Source organism: Acomys minous (genome assembly GCF_964271855.1).
Source record: "Acomys minous genome assembly, chromosome: 12".
Classification (NCBI taxonomy): Eukaryota; Metazoa; Chordata; class Mammalia; order Rodentia; family Muridae; genus Acomys; species Acomys minous.
Genome location: NC_140493.1, coordinates 30,661,208 through 30,679,281, shown reverse-complemented (window position 1 = coordinate 30,679,281; position 18,074 = coordinate 30,661,208). Strand labels below are relative to the sequence as shown.

General features: G+C 35.5%; 1 protein-coding gene across 5 annotated transcripts in view; it reads left to right on the top strand.

Annotated features, from left to right (window-relative positions):
• CSMD3 (CUB and Sushi multiple domains 3) overlaps nucleotides 1–18,074 on the top strand; it is a 1,109,294-nt gene that overhangs the window by 568,235 nt on the left and 522,985 nt on the right. The window lies entirely within an intron of this gene.

The following is an 18,074-nucleotide window of genomic DNA, read 5'->3' as shown; positions in this document are numbered from 1 at the left end:
TACCTTCAGTGGTGATGGAAGGTGCCAATACATGGTGCTAGAGTAGAAAATGAAACATGGGAGCTATTATAACTACTGGCCTGGAATACTGTGCACACTGGTACAATGGTCGTACATATCTCATGGCAATTTCTGATTGTATTTCAGGTCCATTCCAAGAAAGAACATATACTAGATGTGGTTATTAGGACCATAGGATATAGGGTCTATAGGGAATGTACCACCATTAGTTTGCTAATGGAACATATCTTATACTCACAGAGAGAGAGAGAGAGAGAGAGAGAGAGAGAGAGAGAGAGAGAGAGAGAGAATTTGATTGAATTACCCAAAAAGAAAGGTTGAGAAACCTTAATTTGAAGAAACATCATTTCCAACCAAACTGTCTCTCCAAATTTATAGTGTAGACTAATTCAAAGATTGTGAAATAGAAATACACAGACTGCTTTTGGTGTTTCTGAGATATAGATATAAATTAGGAAAACAGTCAAAATATGGGCCATGAAATCAAACATTCTAAGAGTATACTATATACAATGATGGAAATTATCTATAAGTATGAACTAAAATACATTTCCTTGGAATAGCAGTCTCCAATTTTAGACCTTATCTTTGAACCTTTAATGTGTGATGTCCTGTTTCTTTGTCTGTCTTATGATTTTACTGATGGAAGGAGACACCATGAACACAGAAATTCTTACAAAGGAAAATACTTAATATTGGTTGGCTTACAGTTCATAGGTTTCGTCCATTATCATCATGGCAGAAATCATGACAGTGTGCAGGAGGCATGGTTCTAGTAAAGGAACTGAGTCTTTTAAATCTTGGTACACAGACAGAAGAAGGAGATCATAAGGCACACTGAGCATAGTTTGAGCTGTAAGACCTTGAAGCCTGCCCCATAGTGACATGTACTCCAATAAGGCCACGCCTACTCAAGAAGGCCATACCTTCAAATAATGCCCCTCCCTCTAGGCTAAGCATTCAAACACGTGAGTCTATGGAGACCATCGTTATTCCACATCATGGTTTGGACAGTATCTAAATTATTTACAAGAAGAGAGTAAATGTTTCTAATCAGTGAAATAGAATGTGTGTGTGTGTGTGTGTGTGTGTGTTTCAATTAAGGATAAGTTAAACTTTCCAAGTATACCACAGAACACCTATTACAAAATCATTGAATACATTTCCACCAGCCTATGTAAAATTAAATATATTAATTTTTCAAAATCAATAACGTCTTTCAAGTATAAACATCATAACAGAGTGATGCATTGCCTAACCCATGACTCAAGATACAGCATTAGAAATTCCGTATGAAAAAAAAAATCTTTATTGTTTTTCTTGTCCTAATTGAGTTTGTTTACTTTTATGCTGCAATTATTTCTAATGCATATTAACAAGACAATAAGCAAAAAGAGGAGCCCAATCCAATAGCAATACTGGTCTCCATTACCAGTACATTATTTAGGGGATGTATTCTTATCTTCACCTTAGAAACCTAAAGAATGGATAATGAATATCCAGCTCCTTGTGGATACCAATCTTTTTGCCTAAATTAACACATTAAAATTCATTAAAACTGCAAGAGGTGAGAACTATTACTCATTTGTACATATGAAAACTAAGATGTAAGCAGTATAATAGGAAGAACTTTACTATGCTCAGTCACTAAGGCACATATGTGTGAAGGATGAATGAATGAATGAATGAATGAATGAATTCAAATGACTTATTAACAAGCCTACAAAGAGAGACACAAGTCTAAAACTGCTGGCTCCAGGCTGTTTTCAATGATTGAATATTACATACCGGGTGGACTTGAAGGATTTTTAGAAATAGTTGCGGCAGGTGCATATCAGTGTGAGTAACATGTGGAATGACAAAAAAGGAATTCCAACTAAATTAATAATCTGCCATGGCCTCATCAGACAAATAAAAATATAGCATGTGCACATACAGTACACACATGTTCATACATATGGCAAAATCAACCACATTTTCAATGAGAAATTATATTTTTTAATTTTTCCCTTGTACTTTCCTGATTCATTTTATTTATTATTAGATTTTTTTATTACTTAGGCATTTTTTTATTTTTTACATACACATTTATATTATTACACATATACACCGTAGGCTACCTATAGCAAAAATAACCATGACATAATCAGGAATTATATAAATGTTACATTCTTTTTGTTTTGACTTTTGTACTTGACAGTCTTGAAGAAAACATCTTTCCTATCTTGGTGCGTCTAAAATTCTGAATGTAAATCAATCTCCATTACATATTTTCATTATCAACGTAAAACATCTATCTAGACCTAAAAACATCTTAGCCCCTAACAACTAAGCTACCTGGTCTTCAACTCTGTCAGAGACTTGAGAAAGAATAAACTTGATTACTTGAGTATGCCAGGAGTGCAGGTTAGTATCTTTCCAAATGCGATGTTTATAGGCTTCTAGAATTCATAATATCTCCTTTTTATAAATTAAGCATTAAACTTGTTTGTTTAAACTTAGTTGTATGAAAGCATTCTTCAAGTACCAATGTTATTTACCTTGGTAAGCAAGTTTAACATGGCCATCTGATGTCATTGAAAATCACCCTCTCGAGTGTGGAATAATTTTGCAGTTAAACTATGGATAAAGTAATTGATGTGAATCAAGTTTAGGGAGATTGTAAAGATCATAGACCTGGTATGTTGAACAGTACATTGTGTGAATGTAGTCTGTGGTCCAAAACCTCTTTGTTTTTATAAATCTTAAGAGAAATTTAAATTTACTTAAACATTTTACATTTTGAAATAGCTTTTAACTAAAGTGCATGGTGAGAGCTTAAAATTTTGATGATGCCAGCTGGTTTTGTGGGATGACCTATAATTTTGAAATGAGATATTTTCATTAAATATGGCATTTTAAATATTTAGAGACATTAATTTTTATGGTTTAAAGTGAACTCAGTGTCTCTATGCCTCAGTTACCAGCTGATGAGTAGAGCTAACATTCCTTCCTCAAATCCAAATTGTTTACTAATTAAACCACATGCTGGTGAGGAGATGGAATGGTGACAAAGTTTGAAAGTTATAAAGTTACAGATTTTTAACTGAAATTTAAGTTCTAATGTAATTAAAATGGTACCGTAAAATGCCCAAGATTATCAACTAACCATGGCATATCAAATAGCAATAAAACTAGGCACCTCCTCTCCTATTAAAGCTGGAACAGGCAACCCAGTCAGAGGAAAAGGAACCCAATGCTGGCAAAAGTGTCAGAGATAGATAGCACCTGCCCCCACTGTTAGGAGTCCCACAGGAACACAAGCTACACAGCTATAACATATGTGCAGGAGACTTAGGTCAGTCCTATGCAGGCTCCCTGCTTGGCAGTTCTGTCTCTGTGAGGCCATAAACTCCCAGGTTAACTGTTTTTGTGTCCTTTCTTGTGAGATTCTCAACCCCTCTGACCCCTACACTCTTTCCTCCATATCTTTTGCAGTATTCCCCAAGTGCTGCCTATGTTTGACTGTGGGTCTCTGCATTTGTTTCCATCAGTTACTCGCTAAAGCTTCTCTGATGAAAATTGGCCTAGGCACCAAAAGCTATAGCAGATCTATTGCTGACAATTTTACCAGTTGTATTTGCTTCTTTCCTAGCTTTCTAGGCTTTCCAGTCTCTGGGTCCTGGCCCTTAAGGCAGTGGAAAGGTTGGGTTTCATCTCGTGTCATGTCCAGCTTGAGAGCTGGACAAGGCAGTCATAGGCGTCTTCTCAGACATGCAGGGATGTTTCAACATATAAATATCTGTCAATATAATTCACTATATAAAAAAAGTCAAGGAAAAAAATCCACAGGATTATCTCATGAGATGCTGAAAAGCCTTTGACAAAAATCCTACAACCATTAACAATAAAAGTGTTGGAGATATCAGGGATACAAGGACACACCTAAACATAGTAAAAGCAATATACAGCAAGCTGATATCCAGCATCAAATTAAATGGAGCAAAAATTAAAGAAATTGCAATTGCTTTAAAATTAAGGACAAGGCTATTTGCTATCCTTGAATCTATTAAGTATAGTACTTGAACTTTTAGCTAAAGTAATAAGACAACTAAACAAGATCAAAGGGATACAAATTGGAAAGGAAGAAATCAAAGTATTGCTATTTGTTGATGATAAGATCCTATATATAAGTGACCCCAAGGGAGCTCTTAAAACTGATGAATGTCTCCAGAGAAATGCATAGATACAAAATCAAATTTAAAAGATGTAATATGAATAAATTAATAAAATATATCTAAAAGATCATGAGCCTTGCTATATACAAACAAAAAATGTGATAAGAATGAAATAATTCCTTGTTTCCTAAAACATTTTCTCTAAGGTCTGTATCTGAATCAGCCAACAAAATTTCATCCATGTAATGGGAAATGATAGATTGAGGAAATTGTCTATAAATTATTTCTAAAGACTGTCACACAAAGTATTGACATAATACTGGACTACTTAGCATTGCCTAAGGAATACCTTCCAACGGTATCTCTTCATTGGATCACAATTGTTCAGAGTAGGTACTGAGAAAGCAAATCTTTCCCTAGCCTGCTCATGCTAGGGTATTGGGAAATATCAGTCTTTTAAGTCAATTACTATTATAGGCCATGGCCTAGGTAATGAAGAAGGTCAGTGAATACCAGGCTGTGCAGGACCCACTGGTTGAATTATTCTATTCACTGCTCTATTTTTTTCAAGTTTAAAACTTAATTTCATTAATTTATTCAGATTACAACTAAATTATTATCTCATCACTTTTATCCTCCTGTTCTCCCCTCCCTCTCACTTTCACCCTATTCCCCACCCCTAGGTCTAAGACCGAGGGGGACCTCCTCCCCACTATATGGTCATAGGCTATAAAGTCTCATCTTAGTAGCCTCCTTATTCTTTCTTTGAGTGCCATCAGGCTTCCTAACCAAGGGGTCAAATATGGGGCACCAGAGTTCATGTTAGAGTCAGTCCCTGCTCTCCACATAACTGTGGATAATGTCCTGTCCATTGAGTAGATCAGAGTATTGGTTCAATGTATTGTCCTTGGTTAGTGCAATAATATGAGCAGATGCCCCTGCACCCTGATACACCCATCAAGATCTTATTGTAGGTTTCTAGGACCCCCCTGTGTCCTTTTATTTCCCCATTTCCTATATTTCTCCTACCTAGAGTCTCAATACAATGTCCTCACATCTATCCCAATCTCCTGGTAACTGAAGACTTTTGTAGGACGTGCCGTTAGGGCTAGTGTCTAATTATAAGTGAGTATTTACCATGTGAGTCTTTTTACTTCTGGGTTAACTCACTCATTATGATCCTGTCTAGGTCCATCCATTTGTCCACAAATTTTGAGATTTCCTTAATTTGCAGATGATATTATAGTGTATATAAGTGACCCCCAAAATTCCACCAGAGAGCTCCTGCAGCTATTCACGGCTCTTAAATCTGTTACCATCCTCCCTTTTCCTGATTTCTTTTTTTTACAACAAACACAGGGGAATTCCATGGCCTGGTAGACTTTTCTACAATGGTGAACCTCCAGCTACTCTTCTACCAGCCATTCAAGGGCCTGAAATTTTTCTTTTGTTACGGCTCACTGCTCTTGCTTCACAGGTCTGTTTGATAACCACTTTAGGAGCAAGGATGTTGGTATGTCAGCAATGCCCCCCTTCATAAATTTGGAAACTCAATACCTGTGAAGTACTATGTTTGGACAATGGACACAGTTTGTGGTTGTTCTTGACTACACATAAAACTCCGTGCCAAGGAACATCTGCCATTTCACCCCTATTGTTAGTATTTGTATACAAAAGATTTTTATTGAGTGACGAATGCATTCCATATCATACAACAGACTCTTTAAATGCTTTAAATCTAGCGTATCTACTGGATGCTATGCCATCTCACCATAAGCCTCACCACCATCATTAGCAGAGATATGCTGTGCAACGAATGAGAAAGCTGATGGTGTCTATGTAGCCCCAGAGAATTCCTCTAGTGCTGCACTTGGAGTCAAAGCCCGTTTGACCTGTCTGACTTCCAGTCCTTCCAGAACCCTTGTGGCCTGTCCAGATTCCCATTCTTCCAGAATCCTACTTGCCTGTCTGGTTTCCTGTTATTCCCCCTATGCACACAGGAGTTCTGAACACCTGGCACAGGAGAAGATTGGGGTGGCAAGAGCATGAAACTCCCATTTTTAGTTACCACCATGTCTGAACACTCCTTTTTCTATTTATCTGTGGTGCTATTTGCTGCCCAAGCGCTTCCATCTCTAGCCATACACAGTCTTGTTGTAGCCCCAACTCTGAAATCTTTTCCTGCACTATAGAATTTAGTGACACTTCTGGTTTTCATATCTCATCAGTCACTTTTCCAGTCTTTTTTAAAAACGGAATTCAGGAAGAAGACAATGCCAAAACAGAAAGTTTCCTTGGGTACAAGGCAGGAGAGATGTGTCATTTTGCTGACACCTTGAAACAGTATCTTTATACTTTCAAAACCTTCAGTTTCCTCTACAGTATTAGAAAGTAAGTTACCCGTTATATCCTACCACATATGGACGCCATCTGTAGGCTTTACATTTTACAAACCTACCTTAATGCCTATACCTCCCTTCTTTCTCACCTACCCTAGATAGGAGAGAAAAGAGGTTAATGGGGACAGGAGAACAGGACCTTTTTAGTGTCAGTTTTCTAGGTGGATTCCACTCTTCATCTTCAGGATTACAACAGAGCCGTGAAAAAGCACACCAGCAATTCAGCAAAAATGACTGCAGCTGCAGCAACCAGGACCCGGAGCAGCAGCGAGGAGAACCTGAAGCTTGTTCCCTGGGGTGGTTCCCTCTAGGAGTGGCCTGAAGCAAACTGATGAACTGCTAAACAGTGGGAAACATTGCTAAAACCAAAAGCCAAGCCTCTGATTTGGGCTCATAGGTATATATAGCCTCTCAGATTATATACTAGAGGTTTTATCAGTTGGCAAAGTCCACGACCCCACAAGAGGCAATTCCTCTTCTTATAGACAAACACCACATGTCCTCTCACAAGTCTGTTTCTAGTGGACAGACACTGCACACTCTCACATAAGTCTGTTGCACATACCACAGTTGAGATTAAAACAGAAACATGCTTAAATCCACTACAGTCCATGTTCACATACCACAGTTGAGATCAAAACAGAAACATGCTTACATCCACTACAGTCCATGTTTTTTTTTTATGTACTTTGGATATTAGCCCCCTTATGGATATACAGCTGGTAAAATTTTTTTCCATTTTGTAGCTTGGCACTCTATCAGAATGAACATGTCCATTGCCTTACACAAGCTCTTTAGTTTCTTGAAATATCATTTATAAACTGCTGGTCATAGTGCCTGTGCTAAAACATATTTTGTTCAAAAGGCCTATTCCTCTGCTTATGAGTTTAAGGCTGTTCACTGCATTCTATTCTATGAGGTTCAGTGTATCCATTTTTCTCTTGAAGTCTTTGAACCATTTGGAGCTGTGTTCTGTACAGGGTGGTAACTATGGATCTGTTTTATTATTCTACATGCACTCAGTATCAGTTATCAAAGGTGCTGTGTTTTCCCGCAAGTGGTTATGTGGTTTTTGTCTTTTTTATAAAAAGCCAGGTGTCTATACGTGTGGATTTATGTCATTGTCTTCAATTCCATTTCATTGATTGACATGTATGTGTTTTGTGCCTATACCATGCTGCCTTTATTAATATGGATTTGGAGTACAATTTAAAAATGGGAATGATGATCCCTGCAGCAGTTCTGTAATTATTTAGGATTGTCATAGCTATGCAGAGATGTTTGTTGTTGTTTCCAAATAAATCTAAAATTGTCCTTTCAATTTATGTGAAGAATTGTTTATAATTTTGATGGGGAATGAAATGAACCAAATCTGATATTCATATTTAGGCTAGAGAATTTTTATTACTTAACATTTTTTTACATCTACATTTATATTATTACACATATATACAATAAACTACCTATAGCAAGAAGAATCGTGACACAATCAGGAATTATATAAATGTTACATTGGCTAGAGAACTTTATTCAATTTATTCTATGTAAATTGATTTTTGTAGGATGAAGATTTTTACTGAATTAATCCTACCAGTCCAGGGACAGAGGAGATCTTTCCATCTTCTGATATCTTCTCAGTGCTTTTTTTTCCCTTTAATGCCTTAAAGGTTTTATCATACAAGTCTTTCACTTTCTACAATAAATCTACCCCAATATATGTTATGTTATTTGAAGCTATTGTGAAAGATATTTCTCTGATTTTTTTCTCAGTCCATTAGTCATTAGTATATAAGATGGCTACCGATTTTTGTGAGTTAAAGTTTTATCCAGCTTCTTTGATAAAAGTGTTCACAAACTGTAAGAGTTTCTCAGTAGAATTTTCAGAGTCACTTATGTATACTGTTATATCATGTATAAATAAAGACAACTTGATGTCTTCATTTCCTTTTTAAATCTTGATATCATTCAGCTGCCTTGTTGCTCTAATTAAGACTTCAAGAACTATCATGAATGGTGGTAGATAAAGTGGATAACCTTACCTTGTTCTCTCCATTTAAGCTCATGTTTGTTATGGGCTCTCTGAAAAATTGTCTTTATTATGTTGAAGTATGTCTTTGGTATCTTTAAACTCTCCAGAACATTTATATAGGAGCGTTGAATTTTGTTAAAGGTGTTTCCTGCATCTAAAGAGATGTTCATGGGAGTTTGTTTTTCAGTTTTTTATATGGTAGATTATATGTATAAGTTGAAATATGTTAAGAAATCCCTGTATCTCAGAGATTAAGCCTTTTTCGTCACAAAGGATATTCTTTTTTAAGTATTCTCAAGTTATTTTTGCTTCACTTTTACCTTGATAGGCATATTCATATTTAGGCTAGAGAATTTTTATTAATTAAACATTTTTATTTTTTACATATACATTTATATTATTATACATGCATACAATAAACTTCCTATAGCAGAAAGAATCACGACACAATCAGGAATTACATAAATTTTACATTGGCTAAAGAACTTTAATTTAAGATTTTGATGAAATTATTTTTTATCCCTTTGACCTGGGATTCTTCTTCTACTTCTATTCACAATAGCCTTGTATTCAGTCTTTTTTATTTCCATGTTTTCTGGACTTTTTGTGACAGGAAAATTGTTGTGTTTGGTGTTTTGCTTTTTACTTTTTCTCTGACTTATGTGTTCATTTCCTCTATTTGCTATTCAATGTCCTGAGATTTTTCCATTTATAGCTTTTACTCTGTTAGTAAGACTTGTCTCTGAAGTTCCTGTTTTAGTTCCTAAATCATTCCTTCTTGGGCTTCTCACAGTTGTTTTTTTTGTTGTTGTTGCTGTTGTTGTTTTGTTTTGTTTGTTTTGTTTTGTTTTTGTTTTTTCTATTTTCTATTTTCAAGCTTTAAACTGCTTGATTCATTCTCTTCACCCAAACAAGAAAGAATATACCTTCTTCTCTGCACCCCATGGAACCTTCTCCAAAATTGATCACATCATAGTTCACAAAGAAAGCCTCAACAGATACAAGAGGATTGAAATAATACCTTGTATCCTATCAGATCATCATGGTCTTAGGATGCAATTCAACAACAACAGAAATAACAAAAAGCCTACACGTCTCTGCTAAATGACACCTGGGTCAGGGAAGAAATAAAGAAAGAAATCAAGGAGTTTCTGAAATTCAATGAAAATGAAGGAACAACATACCCAAATTTGTGGAATACATTGAAAGCAGTGCTAAGAGGAAAATTCATAGCACTGAGTGCCTTTAAAAAGAAATTGGAAGCATCGCACATAAACACCTTGACGACACAACTGGAAGCCCTAGAAAAAAAAGAAGCAGAAACACCCAAAAGGAGTAGACGTCTGGAAATAATCAAACTCAGGGGTGAAATTAACAAATTAGAAACTAAGAAAACAGTCCAAAGAATCAACAAAACCAAGAGCTGATTCTTTGAGAAAGTCAACAAGATAGACAGACCATTAGCCAAACTAACTAAAAGGCAGAGAAACAGTATTGAAATCAACAAAATCAGAAATGAAAAGGGAGACATAACAACAGACACTGAAGAAATACAAAGAATCATAAGATCCTACTTTGAAGGCATATATGCCACAAAATTTGAAAATCTAAGGGAAATGGACGATTTTCTTGATCAATTTCACTTGCCAAAGTTGAATGAAGAACAGATAAACAAACGTTTTCATAAGTCTTTTAAAGGCATTTATTAATTCCCTCTTTAAACACCTCTATCATATTCATAAGGACCATTTTAAGGCCTTTGCCTTGTACTCCAGCTGGGTCTGAATACTTAGGGCCTACTACAGTAGGATTTCTGGACTCTACTAGAGACACATCTTGACCTTTATTGAATGTTCTTACATGCTGGTGTCTAAGGACCTGAGCTTGGGAAGGTTGTAATTTTAGGTGGTATCTGCTTCTGTCTTTGTTGTGTGGGGGGGGGGGCTTTTCCTTTCATTTACTCTCTGATTCTTACAGGTATAGTTATTTTGCCCCATAGGAAATTTTTCTGAGATCTCAAAAGGAGTAGCAAATGGGGTTTGGAAATAAGATATGTTTCTAGGTACTGCGATCTGACACCTAGGTGATATTTATTTTCTTGGTTAGATTTGGTACTTTCTACTAGATTTAGAGATTATTTTGTTAGTAGGATGATGAGTAGGACCATTAATTTTTTAAAAGATCTGTAATGTCATATTTATAATGTATATTCTTTCATAGACTATTTTCTTTTCATAAAAAGCCATTGCTGTTTTCACAAGTTCTAAAGGGTTTCTTTCTAAACCATCTTATGGGCAAAGTTTCCTACTAATACTTTAAATATGTTTTAATATTTATATGCTTTTTGTGTGCATCTATTTTTACATATGTATAAAGCATTCATACAATTTCTTGTAATTCTACTGCCAGGGTATTTTATGCCCTCATCTGGCCTCCAAGGAGACGCTGGCAGTAGAATTACAAGAAGTTGTAAAAATTTCTCCTTCTCTCCCTATTGTATTGAATGGCATTGGAATATAAACTTCAAGATATCGGTGAAATTGTGGACTGTGTGGTTCTATGGATTGTTTCACTTCATTTTATGGTCATGTGTTTAAATTTAATGTTATTGACAAGGCAGGGCCTTTATTATTGACATTGATTGATTTATAAATGTTTTCACTATATTGGCACTCTATAATAGGGCATTTTAATTTAGTTTTTATTCCTACATGATTATATCACTATAATAGAATTTTTAATTTTCATATATATAGGTAATACTTAGTATATAGTCTTCTTTGCAGGAAGTCCAACTAATATTGTCTGAAAGACAGGATTTATCATTGCAAAGTGACATTGTTGGAGAAATGCAGTTGCTGTTGTCAGATGCTTGCTTTGCATTGTCATCAGGAAGTCAGGCAGTCCCTTCCATCATTTCGAACTATCTCATGACATATGCCTTCACTCTCAAAGTCATAACATCACAGCTGTTGTAGAAGCAGACTAGAAATCAAATTCCATTAAATAACAATGATGAGAACTGGCATTTCCCTCTTTTTTTTTTTTTATGACAAGGGCTTTATTATTCGAGCATTTGACACAGTGAACAAGAGTGTGTGGATAAGAGTCTCTATATAGAATCAGAATCTCAAAAATATTTTGTGCATGGTACAAGTTTACATAGGATGTCTGTTTATGTATGTGCCGCCCTTGTGTATCTATGTATGCAGTGTGGATGTGAATGTGCATATATATCGACAGTAGATACCATTAGTGGATGTTTTTAAATTCGGTAGTTCTATAGCATATTTTCTGAGACATGGTTTCACAGAACCTGGAGCTAATTGACTTCAGTAGACTCTTTGCCTCATGACATAGATATATTCATACACCTTTTGTACCCTGCAGCATTCCTGGTTTCTACACAGCTGCTTGTGAACTCAGTCCCTCTGTTAGTGTGGCAAGCACTTTACAAACTCATTTCACCAGCCCCTTAAGTACTTTCAATTTAGCTTTCTTTCTGTGTCTCTTTATAGTCACATATTCCGTTATATTACTTCTTTAAAGGTACAGAGAAGTTTCTTGATACTTAATTTCCATTTCTCACAAAGGTTTTCTTAAAATAGTAGGTTAATTTACTGATTTGTTGCATAACATTTTGGCATAAAATGAAATTTATAAATTTGAAGAATGATTTTATTTCTGCTAGTGTTTTTTCATTTAAGTTTATGGCTTATGAAATTATTACAGAAAAAATGCCTGTTATTATGATTACTTAGCTCAAGATACAGAAGTTACATATTAAGAAGAAGAAGGTTTTAAGTATGTATTTGCCTATTAAAATGCAAACGTTTAGCTTTTCCATTTGAATATGCTACTTCAGATATCTTGTACTAATTACAATTATTTTTGTAAGAATATTTTCAGACATAACATTTTTAATATGGGTATTTTAAGTATATTAGGAAATCATTTTTATAAACAGTCATGAAGCTGTCTTCCCCTAACAGTTTAGAAGTATATGTTTATGTCAAGGGAAAAATTCTTTCTCTCCTTGTTTGTATCTACTTTTCCTTGCTCAGCAGAAACCCTTCATCTGTGTTCTCTTGACTGAACTACTCTGGGATCTGATGACCCTCACCTTTTCCTATTCTTCATGAGTCTATAGAATTGGATTGAACTAATCCAATTCCATTTGATACAATTATCAGACCAGGATCCAAGCAATTGGTATAGATTTGGGATGAAAGGAAAGATCTTTTCTGAGGTTGTGAATAGTTGGGGTCATTTCACTTCGTAGTAGGGAGGGTCAACTTTTATTACTTTACGTCAATAACTAGCTACCAGAGACATAGAAGAAACTCTCAATAGCAACAAAACATAAAGTATTATGGACATAATTTAAGCCCCTAAATTTACCTCTTCTTGAACGAAACTTTTGACTTCCATTCAAACGAGACTATTAAGTTCTTATCTAAGATATAGTTAGCTGGTTTATTTTCCTACCTATTTTATTTATTTATTTTTATTTTTTATTTTTTGGTGATATCATGTACTTATTAACATCACAATCGCTATCAGAATATGAGCAGTGCAGTGTTACAGTACAGCAATGGCTTTGATATCACTAGAAGATAGGAAGTTTTCACATTCCGTTAAACTTTTATGTGAGAAGAATTTACACACTTCTCACAGAACTGTTATTACATTACACATAACTATGTGTATATGGTTATTTTAGTTATTTTATGTATGTTTAAATATATATGAACTTATATGTTTATGTAGATAGTAAATTAATGATTAGCATCTTTTCATGAACCAATATGAACTGAACATTGTAGGCAATATAGTTTCTATCTAAACTAATGACTCTATGGTATAATAGAAAAGTAAATGAAACTTTTCCTCAGTTATTGTTCATTCAATACACAGAAGTGCATATATACATAATATACATATATATATCATATGTACATACATATAACATGTATAACATATATCATATATATTTCCTTTTCTAAAATTGGGAACGAGGCAAGGCTGCCCACTCTCTCCATATCTCTTCAATATAGTACTCCAAGTCCTAGCCGAGCAATAAGACAACAAAAGGAGATCAAGGGGATCCAAATGGGAAAGGAGGAAGTAAAATTATCCCTATTTGCAGATGATATGATAGTCTACATAAGTGACCCTCAAAATTCCACCAGAGAACTCCTACAGCTGATAAACACCTTCAGCAAATTGGCTGGATACAAAATTAACTCAAAAACGTCTGTAGCCTTCCTATACACAAATGACAAGCATACAGACGAAGGAGTTAGGAAAACCACACCCTTCTCGTTAGCCACAAGCAATATAAAATATTTAGGAGTTACTCTAACTAGGCAAGTGAAGGACTTGTTTGAAAAAATTTCAAAACACTGAGAAAGAGATTAAAGATGACATCAGAAGATGGAAGGATCTCCCTTGTGCAAGAGGATTAACATAGTAAATATGGCCATATTACCAAAAGCAACCTACAGATTCAGTGCAATCCCTATCAAAATACCTACACAATTTTTTTAAAGACATTGAAAGTTCAATTCTGAACTTCATATGGAAAAACAAAAAACCCAGAATAGCTACCTATTTTTTAAATGAGGTAGTATATAGAGGTTTGTTTTCTCTTTAATTATTTCAACTCTTTGGATATGTTGTTTATATTATAGTTTATGGCTTAAAGCGCATTCCTTCTTTTTAAATTGTATTAACACGAGCATAATATTATGCTTTTGTGCTCCAAAAACAGAATTTATATATGAATTATTTTTTAATATTTTTATTGTTTAAAATGATATAAGAATTGCTTAATTCCCTTCTAGTAGCAGTTATCAAGTCATATTGGTCAAATACTTTTATTAATCTTTGCACCTGGGCTTTAACGCCATTGAGTAGTTATGACATCACTAAATGCCCTCAAAGCATGAGACTGACGGAAACGTTTTGAAAGTAACACTAATCATTTTGTTCTTACATAATTAATTAGAAGGCTAAGGACAAATTACTTATCACTCCAATCATATGGAATAATAGAAACTAATGTGAATATTTTTTTTTAATTTCCCATGTAAAGATTTTGTGGCTAATAACCTACAATTTGACTTAATTATATTTAATGAGTTCATTTGCAAAAGAGAGCTAATAATTCCAATGAAGAAATATATTATTTTTAATGGTTCTGAAAGCTGTAGGGAGTCAAATGCTCTTCATACACAATAATCAAAATATACTATCTCACACTTCATTCAAATGTCAGATTGTGATATGTTGTGGAATCAATATTTGTATCCACTCCCTAAAAATATATTATAATCCCAACCTGCAATATAACATTATTTGGAGAAAGTGGTTGAAAGAAGCGTTAATTTTACATAAAATTAATTATTCCACAGTTCTTTTTAAAACAGTGGTTTTCTTTCAGGTTGCTGTAGTTTACTTCCGATTTCTTTGAATTGTTCCACATGAGAGGAAAAGAATCTGTACAAAAAGCATTTATTAAAGAACAAAAATGACACATTGCCATAGGCAACATTATTAAGAAGTACAAAATTTTTCTGAAGGAATATATCAACAGGTGGTATTATGTAATAATAGCTACAAGCAACTTTTAGAGTCCCATCAGCTGAATTAAAATAGGGGTGCTGGTGATCTTCTGAAGAGTTTAAGAAGAGCCTTTAGGAAAACTTGTGTGCTGCGATTTTCCCTTTCCCAAATAAGAACAGGAAAAGAAGATAACTACTGAAATGCCTCCACAAAGTCTGACCATGATGGTACCCTGAACAAAGTTTTTTCAATATATATAACTATAGAGAAATTTTAATTCAGCAACATGGCTGCTCTGGCAAAAAAAAAAAAATCACATCTAAAGACATTGTGTGTCTATGTGATGTGATGTGGCTGAGAAGCAGACACACCCTAGATTACACTATGATGTGGGTAGGGTATAGACATAAATTTAGTACACACCTTTAATCCCAATCCATGATGTCTAATTGAGGGAAAGACAGGGAAGAATCAGGAAAAGATTTGATAGAATGCCAAACCTCATGAAAGCCAACACCAAAGATAAGAACAGTGGCGGGAGAGAGAGCGAGAGAGAGCGAGAGAGAGAGAGAGAGAGAGAGAGAGAGAGAGAGAGAGAGAGTTAGAGTTGAATTGGATTTGTTGCATGTCAAATGAGTGCAGTTGAGTACATGAAGTTCCACTCAGGCCTGTTCTGTTCCATTCATGCAGTGAAATGAGTTCAGTTCCGTCCATGGAGTTCAGAGACAATTTTTACAAGCAGAGCAAAGCAGTGGGAAGCTGAGAGGATCCAATTCCAATCAGTCGGCTTCGAAAGGAGTTTGAGCTAGAACAGCTGGGTTGAATCAGCCATCCAGAGTTCCAAATGAGCTGGAAACTTTGACCCTATTTAGCAGTAAGGCTCTGAGGTTGAAAACATTCTAGGCACTAGGTTAGCAGACAGAGACTGGAAGCTGAAGCCTTTAACATCTGGGCTTACAGAAGATTAGATTGCATGGAAGATAGAAGCTTTCAGGTCCAGGAATAGTTAGAACAGAAACACTCTGGGATCATAATGCTTGTGGAAGGCTCTTATCTCACTCCCTTACCTGAGGAAATAAAGACAATGTCTACAATAGGCAATGAAAAATAATTTTTGTTATTGAATGCCTAGCAATATGATATTTTGTTATCATCTTTGAAGCAGATAATAATTTTATAAAAGATCAAACTGCGTATTTTGACTATAAACATGTTCAAAAGCATATGGTCATTAAAAGACACTGTGAGTAAAATAAAAAAAGAAATGACAGATTATGCATTAGGTACTTGTCTTTTTAGTATAACAAAATATCTACACAACTGACGTGAGGAAAAGAGTTTATCTTATCTTAACAATGCATGTGCATAATCCATTATGGCAGTGACATTGTGGTACAAAAAGTTTGAAGCAGATGTTCACAACATTCCTCAGTCAGGAAGCATACAGTCCACCATGGCAGGTGCAATATTGTGTCAGTACATTGGTATAAACATTGATCAAACACTTCCCAAAGAATAGAAACTATTAGAATGTAAATAAATGCGTATATGTATATAACACAGTTAATGAAAGGAGAGGCCATGATTTGAAAGAGAGAAAAGGGGTTAATTGGAAAGATTTGGAGAACGGGATGGTACAGAGGAAATGATGTAATTATTTTATAATCTCTAAAAACAAATACTCACTCATTATGATCATTTCTAGCTCAATCCATTTATCCACAAATTTCGGGAATTCCTTGTTTTTAATAGCTGAATAGTATTCCATAGTGTATATGTACCACAGTTTCTTTATCCATTCTTCTATTGAGGGACACTTAGGCTGTTTCCATGTTCTGGCTATTATGAATAAGGCTGCTATGAACATGGTTGAGCAAATTTTCTTGTTGTGTGCTGGAGCATCTTCTGGGTATATTCCAAGGAGTGGAATAGCTGGGTCTTGAGGAAGCCCTATTCCCATTTTTCTGAGATAGCACCAGATAGATTTCCAAAGTGGTTGTACTAGTTTGCATTCCCACCAGCAATGAAGGAGTGTTCCTCTCTCCCCACATCCTCGCCAGCATGTGGTGTCGCTTGAATTTTTGATCTTAGCCATTCTGATGGATGTAAGATGGAATCTCAGAGTTGTTTTGATTTGCATTTCCCTGATGATTAAGGAGGTTGAGCATTTCTTTAAGTGTTTCTCAGCCATTTGATATTCCTCTGTTGAGAATTCTCTGTTTAGTTCCAAGCCCCATTTCTCAATTGGGTTCTTTGGTTTGGTGGTGTTTAATTTCTTGAGTTCTTTATATATTCTGCATATTAGACCTTTGTCAGATGTAGGGTTGGTGAAGATCTTTTCCCAGTCTGTAGGCTGTCGCTTTGTTCTCTTGACAGTGTTAACCCAGAAGCAGAAAGACTCAAATGGTATATACTCACTTATATCTGCATATTAGCCCAAGGGGCATGTCCCACCAAAGCCTTCACTTACCAGGAAACTGAGACAGAGGGGAGGACATTCTAGTGGGACTCTAGATGAGAGAAGCATGGGAGAATGGCAAAGTAGAAGGATCCAGAGGGTCCTAGAAACCTACAAGTAGAACATTATGATAGGCAGATTTGGGCTCAGGGGTCCCGCTCAAACTAAGGCACCAGCCAAGGACAATACAGGCGGTAAACCTTAAACCCCTACCCAGATCTAGCCAATGGTCAGAACAGTCTCCACAGTAGAGTGGAGAGTGGGATATTACTTTCTCACATACTCTGGTGCCTCACCTTTGACCATGTCCCCTGGAGGGGGAGACCTGGTGGCACTCAGAGGAAGGACAGCAGGTTACCAAGAAGAGACTTGATACCCTATGAACATTTACAGGGGGAGGTAATCCCCCTCAGGAACAGTCATAGGGGAGGGGAATAAGGGGA